The sequence below is a fragment of the Columba livia genome, chromosome 7 (genome assembly GCF_036013475.1).
Source record: "Columba livia isolate bColLiv1 breed racing homer chromosome 7, bColLiv1.pat.W.v2, whole genome shotgun sequence".
In the NCBI taxonomy this organism is placed as follows: Eukaryota; Metazoa; Chordata; class Aves; order Columbiformes; family Columbidae; genus Columba; species Columba livia.
The window spans coordinates 25116701-25129032 of record NC_088608.1 but is presented as its reverse complement, the minus strand read 5'-3'; positions in this window follow the sequence as shown (position 1 = coordinate 25129032).

The window sequence follows — 12332 nt, the reverse complement described above, 5'->3', positions numbered from 1 at the left end:
TTAGAGTATTTGGAATTGTAACTTTATCGTCTAAAAACAATTGGTTTCTAACTTTGCTTGTTAATTGAAAGTCAGTACTGAGGCTAGGGTGATAACTGTAAAATTTCAGATTACAATGTGAATGTTACATGAGAAAGCTTTATAGAAATTTTCAAACATCAGCATGAGTGCTTCAGGCATTCTGTAGCTGTATATTCTTTCCACTTTGCGAACATGAAAGCAAGTTTGACCAAAATTTTCAGGAAATGCTTCAGTTGATTTTGTTTCTTCAAGAGTTAAGAATTGGAAAAGCACTATTGCAGCTTTAAATGTCACATTTGAAATTGTGTCAACTTGTTCTGTTACTTTTCACAATGTTTTTTAATATTGTAACATCCTGAGCTATTTACACTTGTGATCTTGGAGACGGGGAAAAAAGTTGGGTTGGCTTTTTGTGGGGGGTGGTGGGGTTTTTTTCAACTATGGTTTTTATTTTGGAGTCATAGGTTTCAACTCCATACCTACAAAAGGTGTGTTTGAGGAATATCTTTCCCAATATATAAAAAAATAAATTTAAATATGAGGTGTTTCAAATCTTTTTAGACATTTTAACTACGTGGCTTGAGGTGCTCAAGTTTATTGGAAGCAACGCTACCACAAAAAATTAAGTTGCTGCCGCAGTCTATAATGTAAGTTGTTCTGCCTGGAATCATTTGAAGCAACTATCTCAACATTCATTGTAAGAGTAATGAATCAAAATAATCTGGTTAAGACTCTGAATCTTACTAGTAACTCGAGAAAATTTTGAAAGCCCTGCAGAATAGCATAGACATTGTCAGTAGGAAAGACAGAGGTGATAGTTGAATTTATGTGATGATTGATGCCATAACTTTTTTCGTTGTAAAATGAACACAATTGCTGGGCATATGAGAACTGACGCATTTCATGTGTAAATCATGTTTCATCTTGTATAAAGCATAGAAAATGTATTTGAGCTGTTTTATAACAGCAAATACAACAATTCCTAAGGAAATAGATCAGTTTTCCCTAAATCTTGTCACAACATTTTTCTAAGAAAAATGTGACATTTAAAAAAAAAAAAAATCAGTATTTACAGAATTTATTTCTTCAAGCTTTCGTGTAATAAAACATTTCAGTCAGAAACATTTGCATGGAAAATGAATTCATATTGCAGATTAAAAACAAGGTTTCTACTTGTTACACCACACAGCTAAAAATGCTTTAGTGGCATCAAGAGCTATATGTTGCTTAAACTGTAGGGGTTTTTTTTTGTCCAATGCACTTCTCATTTTCAAAATCATTTGTGCATTTGACAGTGTGTGTTAACTCCAGGAAAGCTTCAGTTGAAATAATGCTTTTTAAAAAGAATTGTGCTCATAATTGTTATGCTTCCTTGATAACTCCCTATGAATTTTCTTGAAAATTACCTGTACTTCATAATGGTTTAATTGTACAAACTTCATTTATCTAGACTAATACTTCCCTTACTATGTTATGGGCTTAATAGCAGAAATTTCATTAACCCATAACTTTAGACACATTTTGTTCAAGTTTAAAAGCTTGTTAATGACATCTTTAATAAACGGAAATACATTAAGATGATATATGTGAAAACATAAGACATTTATTAAAAAATAAGGCATTTGATCTCAGACATGCTGATCAGGAAATGCCACCTTAAACATCTGCAATTTTGTTATTTCATAGTACCTGATAAAAACATTGTGCTGTTTGGCAGAAGAAGGTGGAGGGTGAGATTAGGACTTGAGCTGGGGTCTTAGCTGTATATGCAATCTCTTGGTGGTGGTGAGTTTTTTTAATTCCCAGAAATATTAATAGATATTTAGTAGAATGACCTATTAAAAATAGCTGTTATTTTTACTGGTACTCCTATGAGCAGGTTAATGTTCGCTTGGAGCAGTAAGGCAACGGGCAGCCGCTCTGATGTGTGGACAGGAACAGGCAGGACGGTTGTGCTGTGACAGTGGAAGAGTCCCCAGCCCAGGGCTGGTACTGGCACTGGTCAGCAGCACTGAGCATGTTCCAGCTGTGCGCTGGCTGGTGACTGAGAACCCACTGAGCCAGAGGCATTATGTTCTCCCTGATCACTTTCATTTTCCGCTTCCTGATGTGTTTTCTAGATAATGGTTTGTAGTTGTTTCCTGCTTGCCATCTTGTGCGTGATTGTTATAGACCTGTATATTCTTTGCCATTTCTTTTCCAGAAGTTAAAATTCACCTCTCCTTGTGTGGTACTGTTCTGTAGCCCTGATGAGTCCTCCTGCCCCTTGTTTGTTTATTTATTTATTTTACTGTAATTTTTATAAGAGGAGAGTAGTCAAAATGCTAAGTAGTACTCAAAATTGCAGGAGTTGCACAACAATGTGTTTTGGGGGTAGGTTTGTTTTCAGTCCATCCTCTCAATTGCTGGAGAATTGAATGGTCTGCAGTGATCCTGGGCTTTCTCTCCTCAGCAGTCACAGTTAATTGTAGATCATGCATGGTAACGAAGTAACTCCTACATCTTGTCTGTGATCAAAACTGGAGCTCCAGGTTGTGTTTTGAGTAGCAGTTTTGGCTGAAAGACTTCAAGAAGTGAAGGTTCTATGACATTTTCTCTCTTTTGCTCAATCGTTGGTTAAAAGCACGGTTGAAACAGCCCAGCCTTAGCTTTCTGCAGTTGGGTCTGGTTATGACTTTGACAGACCTCTGCTGTCAGAAGTCACCTGATGTAGGTACCTCTGGGTTGTGTTGAGGTAAGACCTTGGCTGCCTCTCAGATAAAATAAATGCTAAGCTGCTTTGGTCTTACTGAACTGTAAGTTTCAAATACAAGTGCTCCTGACTCAGAAGAATGAAAATGTGATGTCAGAGGAAATAAATGCGCTGTTTATCTGCCTTATTGTGAGCAACCTACACCAGTGGACTTAAAAGCGTGTGATGAGTGTGGGTGTTCATAGCATGCAGTGTTGGGCATTTGGGCCTTGGTTTCTGCGGTGTGTTTGAACATAGAACTGTCCTGAGCTTCTGGGGTTGGCTCCCAGTCCCTGGTGCTGGTCACTGTTCAGGTGTGAGCTGCTGCTGAGCAAGGCTGCAAGTGCTCACTGCCTGTGCCTGCTGGGGGGACAGCTGCTGGAGAGACTTCAGCTCAGCTGGTCTGAGCCGCTGTGAACCCAAAAGACTTTTGGGAAGGAGCTTGTGATGATCTGTTCTGATCTTGTATGCTTGAAATTTACCTTTCAAAAGTAGTTGTAGTATCCAAGTCCATAGATAGAGTGAGACTGCATCCCATTTGCTAGGGCTCCCTGGATGAGTTTCTGAACTTTCTCATGGTGTTGGCTTTAGGAGTTGTGGAGATGAGCTGCTGACTCACCCAGTGAATTCACCATCCCTGTAGGAATAAATCTTGACTGAAGTGTTTGTGGTATTTGTAAGAACCATAGTTACGTTCTGTAACCGTAACTTTATTTGGAGCAAGGTCTGTGAAGCTTGGTTATTCATACACTCAAGTCTGAAGAATGTTTTTTGGGAAAAAGAAAAAAAAATACTACCATTTAGGCCATCTTTTTATATAAATCATCAAAATATGACCTCCAGTATGAGACCAGTTAGGTACATTTTGGACAAAACTGTCCACTTTGTTAAAAATATTTTAAAATTGTCATTAATGGATCATGATTTCTAAAGCCTTTTTAGTTGCTATTTAAGCAGGATTGCAGACTTCAAATTGTAGATAGTTCATCTCACTTCTGTGTGGGCAAGTGTGTTTCTGTTTGTGTTGTTCATGCTGAATGAATTTTATAAACAGATTTGGTACCTACTGAAAATCAAATACAATTTTGAAAATTACTAGAAGTACTAATTAGATTTAGATGGTATACTGTTTTCATGGAGGAGTATGATGTCCTTTAATTTACTTAAGACTGCAGTAACATAACTCTTCTTAACTTCTGAATGCAGGGTATACTCTAAAATAACTTAGTGCATGTCAGTCACCAAAAATTATGTGGGCTAGGGTGGACACTTCAAGCTCTGGTAGCAATGTAAGTGCCTCCCTGTCATTAAATTTGTACAGTTTTATGAATATAAAAGAAGACACTAGATCATCTTCATCCACCATTCTTAAACTACTTTGAATTATCTTTTACTGTTGATGAAAGCCTAAGGCTAATTTTCTTGGAGTATCTGAAAAAGCCACGGTATATGATGTTAGCAGGATCGACTCTAGTTACTCTGATAACATTCAGAGAGCAGGGAAACTTGTCATTCAATTTATTTTCAATTAGATAAGTTAGTTTGTTTTTTTTTTTTTAAAGCTTTTTAAAATTAGTTTTTTGTTTTGGTTTGGTTTTTTTAAAAAATGGTAAAGTCAAATGCAGAATAAAGGGCCATTTTAATTAAAACTCTACAGAAAGCATGTATTACTAGGTTAAAAGTGGCATGAGTAAAACATTGCTTCATTTGCTGGAAAAACTTGAGGTCACTTCAGAGATGTTGTGCTTTTTATATGTTTTCCTCGAGCAAATCTATAATTTGGCTGAGACTGGAGACAAGGATTTTCTTTTCTTGTCTACGGCTTGTGACTATCATCAAGTATTTTCTTGTAACTTAAAAAAAGGGGATGGAGGAGATTGCAAATGAATAGCTTAGTGTTGTTGGGAAAACGGTTTGCTAACCCACAAAACAGACAAGTCCATTAAAAAAATAAACTGTCAGATTCTGACTCTGTTTAACCTACGTACATTTAATGTTGTCTTTTTCCATTATTTTGTAAAATAAAGTGAGGACCAAAAATTTTCCTGAGAGAGGAAATAATCTGCAATGTTTCTTGAGGGTGGAGGAAAGAGCAAGGGAGTTGAAGAGGATGCAAGGCTCCAAGAAACAAGAGAAATTGTCTTCATTGTCAGGGTATTCATGGCAGGTAAGGAGGTGAGGTCAAACCTGTTCTCAGCTGTGTCCACTGACACAGGTGTGTAGGTGCAACACCAATTCAGTTTAGTTTGTTGACTGGTATTGCTCATTAATTACTTAACTGAAATGTGTGTTCTCCCTTCAGAGTTGCTGGTCCCATGGTGGTTATGGTGAACAGAACGTTGTGTTAATTTGGGGGTTGAAAGATCCAATTGAAAAGTTGATATATTAGATTGTATTACGGTAGGGGTGCAGATAGCCTTTGTGGCTTCCCATGAGGAAGGAATACTTAAGTGATGACTACCTGAAATGGGACGCATGCTTTTAATGAATCTCTTCCTTTTATTCAGGCTTTGAGGTTGGATGACTGGTCCACAGGCTCTCATTCTTTGATTAGATTCACAGGGCTCCCTTCTTGTGCTGTACACTTTGTTATGAGTCACTAGAGGTGGAACACAAAAGTGCGTAAGATAAAATTGAAACCGACTGACTTACTTGATCAATGATTGAAATGAGAAACTGAAAATAAGGCTTTTGGAGGGTAAGAAAAAGTCCCTTTGCAGCTCGGTTCCTTCCTGTCCTCTCTTCTCTGCACAGAAAAAAAAAACCCTTGTTATACCTATTTGTAGAAGAAAGAAGGTGCATCAGCCTGTTTTGATCACTGTATCTGTTTGAAATGGGAATTCTTTGAGATACCATCCACAAGTGCTTCACAGCCCGGCATTTCCTCCAGTCTTGCAGAGTATATTTATGTGATTATGGCTGTGAGGAGAAACTGTGAGGATAGTTTCCTTTCTATGCCCATGGCAGGGAAGGACACAGCCTCTGTGCTCCTTGTGGAACCTCAAGCTAAATTCATCCCTGTGCACTCGAAGTTGGTTTGTTTCATTTTGCAAAGTTATTCTTTCCTCCCATTTAATTTTTAGCTCTCTGTTTACAGAGGTGCGGACATTTTGGAGAAGTGTATTTCAGTTTTCTGTATATGTATAAACACACACTTGCACACAGTCTTGAATTTTCATTCTCTTTTTACACAAGAGCCTGAGATTGGTTGTATGTGTGAATTAATATAGTTAATTGGAATGAATTTCAGCTTATACTCTGTTCAGCTTTTTCTGAACAGCTCCCAAACATTATTTTTCATCTGTTAAACAGTACAAAATATTAATATATTGATGTTACCAAAATGGAACAATGTGTATTTTTTTTTTTTTTTATAGTACCTAATGACAGTTACTTCAAAAGGTGGCATTACTGATACCGGCATTGTTGTTATTTTGGTGTTGCATTCTGATGTTTTATATGCCTGCAATTATATTTTCCTTTCCAGGAGTGACTGAAGCTCCAGCAGAAGAGCAGGCGTGTGTGGCCCAGGCGCTGCCCCAGGGCAGGCGGGCGGCGCAGCCCGTGCTCTGCGGGGCTGGGATGAGCAGTGTGGTGAGCAGCAACGACTGGGTTAGTGCACAGGGCTTCCACCCAAGACTCGAGGTCCACCTCATTTTGGGTGCATATATAATCAAAAACTTTCTTTGTTTCACAGTATTTATAGGAAGGCTTTTTTCCATACTTGCAGTTTCACTGTAGTTTATAAAAAAATATATATATACACATTATATATATATATATACACACACATTATATATATATATATATATATATATATAGCATGCAGACCAATGCTTTTAATGATCTATATATTATACTCCAGCCGAGGGAGTGTGAGTTTCAAGGTTAGTCGCATGGCAGTTGTCATCAGTCTGTGAAATTCTTATTCTGAATGACAGTTTTAATCTACACTTTAACCCTAGCATTGGCTCTAACTCCATTTTCCTCCTTGTTCCTAATAACTCCAGTCTCTCTGTGAAGACCATTATAATCTCTTTTTATAAAAAAAATAAATTAAAGGGGGATGAGGGGGAACCTTATGTCTGCAGAAGGCCCTTTTTATTTTCTTAATAAGCTTTCTGCTCTACCTGATTGTTTAGAATAGCATGTGAAATATTTAATTCCTTATCAGTCAGTGTTTCAGAAGATGATGCCACAAATCTTGCAGACTATTATTATGGAATCATCTACCACATTAAAAGAAAGCTGTAATCAGTTTTAAATGTGTTGTTTTGATTTTCATTGAATGTCTCTTCTGTTACGAGGCAGGGTAAGAAGTGCTCATTTTCTCTTCCATATAATATTAATTATTGGCAATGTCCAGGCCTAAGTGCTTTTCTATTCATCTTTACTGTAAATACTTCTCCAGAGTTTCACTTCAGAAGGAAAGCCTTCACAGCTGAAAATAACTTTCATTCTCTCTTCTTTCTCAGTCTCTCCTCTGATTCTACGCTGTACTCTGGGGCCATCAAACACAGCATCCTGATTGACGGGACCATACCACTGATTTTGAAAATTACATTGGATTTTCCATATAATTTTATTTGCTTTTCCATATGCTTTGGAGCAGTCTGGATGTTTACTTTTTGACAGCCACTGAATGTTGATCAGGGAGACTGAGCTGTCCACAGCGATGCTCTGGTCTTTCGTCCACAACTGGTGTGCCAAACTTGTATGAATAATTCACAGATTTCATCTAAAGTCCATTACCGTGTTCTTGTCAACTATGACTGACTTTCAGCTGTCATTATGTTGTCCTTTCAACTAATTCAAGTTCTTTAGTTCCTGTCACTTTTATTCCAAGTAAGCTGAATGATAGCTTAGAAGTATTACACAATGTAAAAACAAGGTTTTGGACTGTTTCACTGTTAAACTATTGCCATACAGAATACTGACCATGCCTTTGTATGCTTCATACTCTAGCACCATGTTTCAGATCCCTGATCTAGCTCACAACTGGTTGGTTTCTTTAAGAGCTTCTTGTGCAGGACTTGTTAAAGGCTTTTGGAAAGTCCAGGTGAATTAGATTGTTCCAAATAGGTTCCCTCCTGTATCTTCCTGTAATTTTAAATACATTTGAGTTACTTTTAATTTTCACTGAATATTTACCATGTAATTAAAAATGATGTAAATAATTCTGCTAAAAAACTTTGATATGATTTATACAACTGCCAACTTGAATTAAAGGATTAAATGGTTAAAGAAAAGATGAAAATCTTTCCAAGGGGATAAATCAAGGACTTTTTAAATTTAAAAGGGTATTTAAAGGGAAAGGTATTTAAATGAATAAAATAAAGAGACTAGGTGTGAAAAATCATCTCCCTTGTTGTGGCTCCAGGTGGTTGGGCAGTTCATTTGAAACTACATCAGAAAGAGCTGGAGTTTGGTTCGGTTCGTGCCAAGGACCAAAAAAAATAAATCAGTAAAATAAAATATTTTACTTATTGAAAACCATCTTAATCCCTTGAACTGCTTAGTTCAATCACAAGTAGATATTACAGAGCTGCTGTGCCTCTGACTTGCTACAGCAGGTGACAAGAGCAGGAGGAAGTGTGAACACAGCATTAGTCCCTCTGGATTTACTAATCCACTGTCAGGCCACGTGTTACCCACACAGAGATGGAGCAGCCTGCCACAGAGCACAGGGACAATACCACGTGCAAAAAGGCTTGAGGGCAAGGCCAAGGTCAGCACCGCCACATCTCTCTGGATTGCTCTCTGCCTTTATTGCCAGGTTCCTGACTGGGCCCTTCTCCCTGCCCTATAGCCAGCTGAACGGCTGGTGGGATGAGGGCAGCAGGCTGCTGGGAGGGAGAGCGATGTCCCAGAAACAGCCAGCTGCTGCAGCCCAGCACTGGTCTCTGGCACTGGGTCCTCCTTGGGTCCTGCCTGATGCAGCCCCAGAGGACAGCATGTAGAAACCCCTGTGTGACTGATATGGGAAAAGGAAACAATCTCCTGGGCTATAAACTCCATTATTGTAGACAACATTGCATATAAATGTGCTCTGTTTTGGTTATGCAGATGCTCTTCATGGACACAGTCCATGCCAGAGAAGCTCAGAGCTGGACAGCCAGGGCTGGCTGTGTCTTCCCAGTCTGTTCTGCAGATTACTTACTCTCTTCTCTGTAAATTGTGAGTTATGTCATCCTGCTTTGTATCATTTCTAGGTCCTAATCTTAATGATTGGCCTCAAACAGGGTTGTAGTTTACAACATGAAACAGCAGAATGCTGCATACTTAACTTTCAGGTGTGATTGATTGTATTTGGGGTAGAAACCAGGAAACACAATTTCATAATCCCAGGAGAGAGGGGTATCCACCACCACCCCCAAAATACAGCCTGGTTTGAAGAGGAGAGAGAAGATCTCCCAGCTGACATCAGTTTTACCCATAGAAATAGATAGAGCGGAGAAAAATGATTGAAATCTTCTTTGTCATAGCAAAGTTCTGTAGGAGAGGGGGATATTTCTTTTTTTTTTTTTTGTTAAAGACCTATATGATTCAATCTGAAGGGACCACCTGGTGCAAGGTTCACATGGAAACCCCATTTGCTTTGGTGCTGAGAGTAAGATTTTACTCCAACCTTTGGCCAGAGGGCCGATGTCACCCTGCCAGTCTGCACAAGGGCTGCTGACAGGCAGCGACCAAGCTGCAGCTTCAGAAAATACTTTTTTTTCCTTGCCCATTTAGTATTCATCATGCTACTGTGAAGAAAGGACTACTGCAGACTTTTAGAGGGAGTCCATCTCCCTGCTACATTTGCTGTCAGGAAGACTTTAAACTCCAAAGGGAATGGATAAAGGTTGTACTATTTGGTGGGATGATGGCTGGCAGTAGAGACAGTCGTGTCATTTACTGTTTCCTTTGCTGAGACACAACAGCCTGTCTGTGCCATGCAGTTGCCAGACTGTCACACATTTTCAAATGAGCTGATTTCCTATCCCTACTGGGAAAAGAAATATAAAGAGTTGTCCCTAATGAGCTAAAAATTGTGACAGATATGGACTTTGTGTAGGTGTAGATCTGAGCAGAGCATCACTTAGTCTTCCTCTCAGTCTGATCCCAGAATTAATTCATTAATTTCTTTGGCTGTTTTCAATATAGATTTCTCATTATAAGAAAATTAGACTACCTCAGTGTCTCACTTGATTCTTTCCTGTTTGCAAACGTGGTGGAAATGTGGGGAAAAAAAGAAAAATCATGCTGTTTTAATATATCTGGATTGTTTAATGTAAGGAAAGTTGTTTTCCATTTCTGCTAACACTGCTGCAGCCACAATTGCTGATGTCCTGATCAGCCTAGTCACTCTTTTCACATTTACCCTGAAGTGAGAGAGAACTGGGAAAGAGTGCACATGAATCATTTGGTAAAATGTCCTGTAGGTTAATAGCTCATTTACATTAAGTCACTCAAATTTCATTCAATTCATTTCTCAGCAAAATTACAGGGTGGAACAACTTTGATAAAACCCCCCTAATATATAAACTGTGTTTGTTGTTTTGTATGTAGATGTGTATCTGTGCACTGAAGCATTATCTTATCCATGTGTAAAGCAGGATAGATATTAGCATTCCCCTTGGAACTTCCATCAAGTGGACATGTTAGGAGCTCAGGAGGAAGAATTTGTTTTCCCTTTTCAGCACAGGCAGTAAATCTGCTACCGTACCCTGCACATTCTGCAAAACCTTGAAAAGCCCCCAGAGATCCCTGTGCCTAATTGTTGTCCCTGGGACCACTGTTCTATTTCCTTACAGCTAGTCGCTGGCACTCACAACACCTAGGAGAGAGATTTGTTCTACAGCCAACAGAGGCTTTGTGAAATAGAAACATCGTATTTTTTTACCACTTCTGACAAGGCACGGTGCCCGGCACAGGCACTAGACCAACACCTCAGGCCCGTGTGCCCTGCAGGCATCCATGGCCACAAGGGTGGCTCAGCCCCGTATCTGGTGCCATGACAGGGAGGGTTTCACAGAGACCCCCGCCCTCCGCTCCAGCAACATCGCTGCTTTCTGAGGAGCTCAGTGTGACAACAAATCCAACACTACAAGACAAGGTGTGGGGTTTTTTTTGTTTTAACTGTGGTCTAAGCAATTCACTTCTGAGATATGAGAGCTTCCATTCGGCTTCTTCTTTTGACAATGTTGAATCCAGTGAGCTTTGATTTGCTTCTCTGTGGTTCTGTCAGATGTAATTTGGTTTGGTGGATGCTATTTTGGTGACTGTTCTTTTTTGTAACTGTGTAATCATACAGAGACAGTTTTTGATCTGTTTAGTATATAATTAAACTGTATCTATTGCTGTCTTACTTCTAGAGAATGAAAGAGTAAACAGATGAAAGAAAATGTTCTGTGCAACTACTTTTTCAGCTGAGTTATAAATCTTGAGAAAATCAGATGTAGAATTGAAGTGTTGGTGTAATTTCTATTCTATGAGAAATGAGCTCCTCCTATAATTTTAGTGTACAAGATCCACACAATCAGTCAAAGAAAGTTTAATTATTTAAAAATTTTCATGGGACTTAGTGGCAAATACAGTAATTGTAGGGATATAATTTTGGAAGGCTAGAGGGTTGTATGTTTAATAAGCAGCTATTTAATTACACATTGTGTTGGGTTTTTAAAAATATACAATTATAAGGCTGTGTATTAAAATGAATCTTTAAAATTAGGAACCCAACTTAAGTTTCCTAAAGGTTTTTTACTACATTATCTGCCAACTAAAATTCAGTAATCACCGTATTACTCTTTAACCAATAGTATAATATAGTTTCAACACTATGCATGAAATCCCTGTGTATTTTAAAAATAATATGTCTGCATAATATATCCATCCCTCCTACTGGTTAAGCAGAAGTAACTTTCTGGAACTTAAATATATATATACACAGGTTTAAAATCCCTATGTAAATAGGAAATCAGAATAATCTAAATCTTGTTCTTGGTCACCTTGTGTTTCTCTTTCTGTTCTCATGGACAAGCATGCTCTTGCAGATGTCCGATTACTGTGCCCTGTAGATGGATTCATATGACTCACCCAGTGTGTCTAAGAGACATCCACCCTATTGATGCAATTTCTCCATTTCTGCTGGAATTAAACAAGCACAGCTGCAGCTTGTCCTTTAAATACTCTTAGGCCTGGTATCTGTTCAGTTTTTGTACAGATGTAACTATTTAAGTTAGGTTTGAGTTTTGTCCTGTATTTTTCTGAAACAGTTATCTTTTGACAGGAAAAAAAAGTAATAAAAAAAGTTTTAGTACAGAAAAGGAAAAGTTTCCATATGAGAGAGAAGTCTTGATATGCAGTTTGTTTGCTGGGCTGGGTGGGAAGAACAAAACAAAACCAAACCCAAAACCAAACAGTAGCAAACACTTACACATTTTCAGAAATAATAGTATGACACACAGTGTCCAATACCACAGGTAATGCTAGTACAAACTTCTACTGCAGATCTTTGTATCATTAGAGCTGATGTGTATACCTATATCCTGGTATAGTAATGTACTTGCATAACCTTCCTATACTGGAATATGCT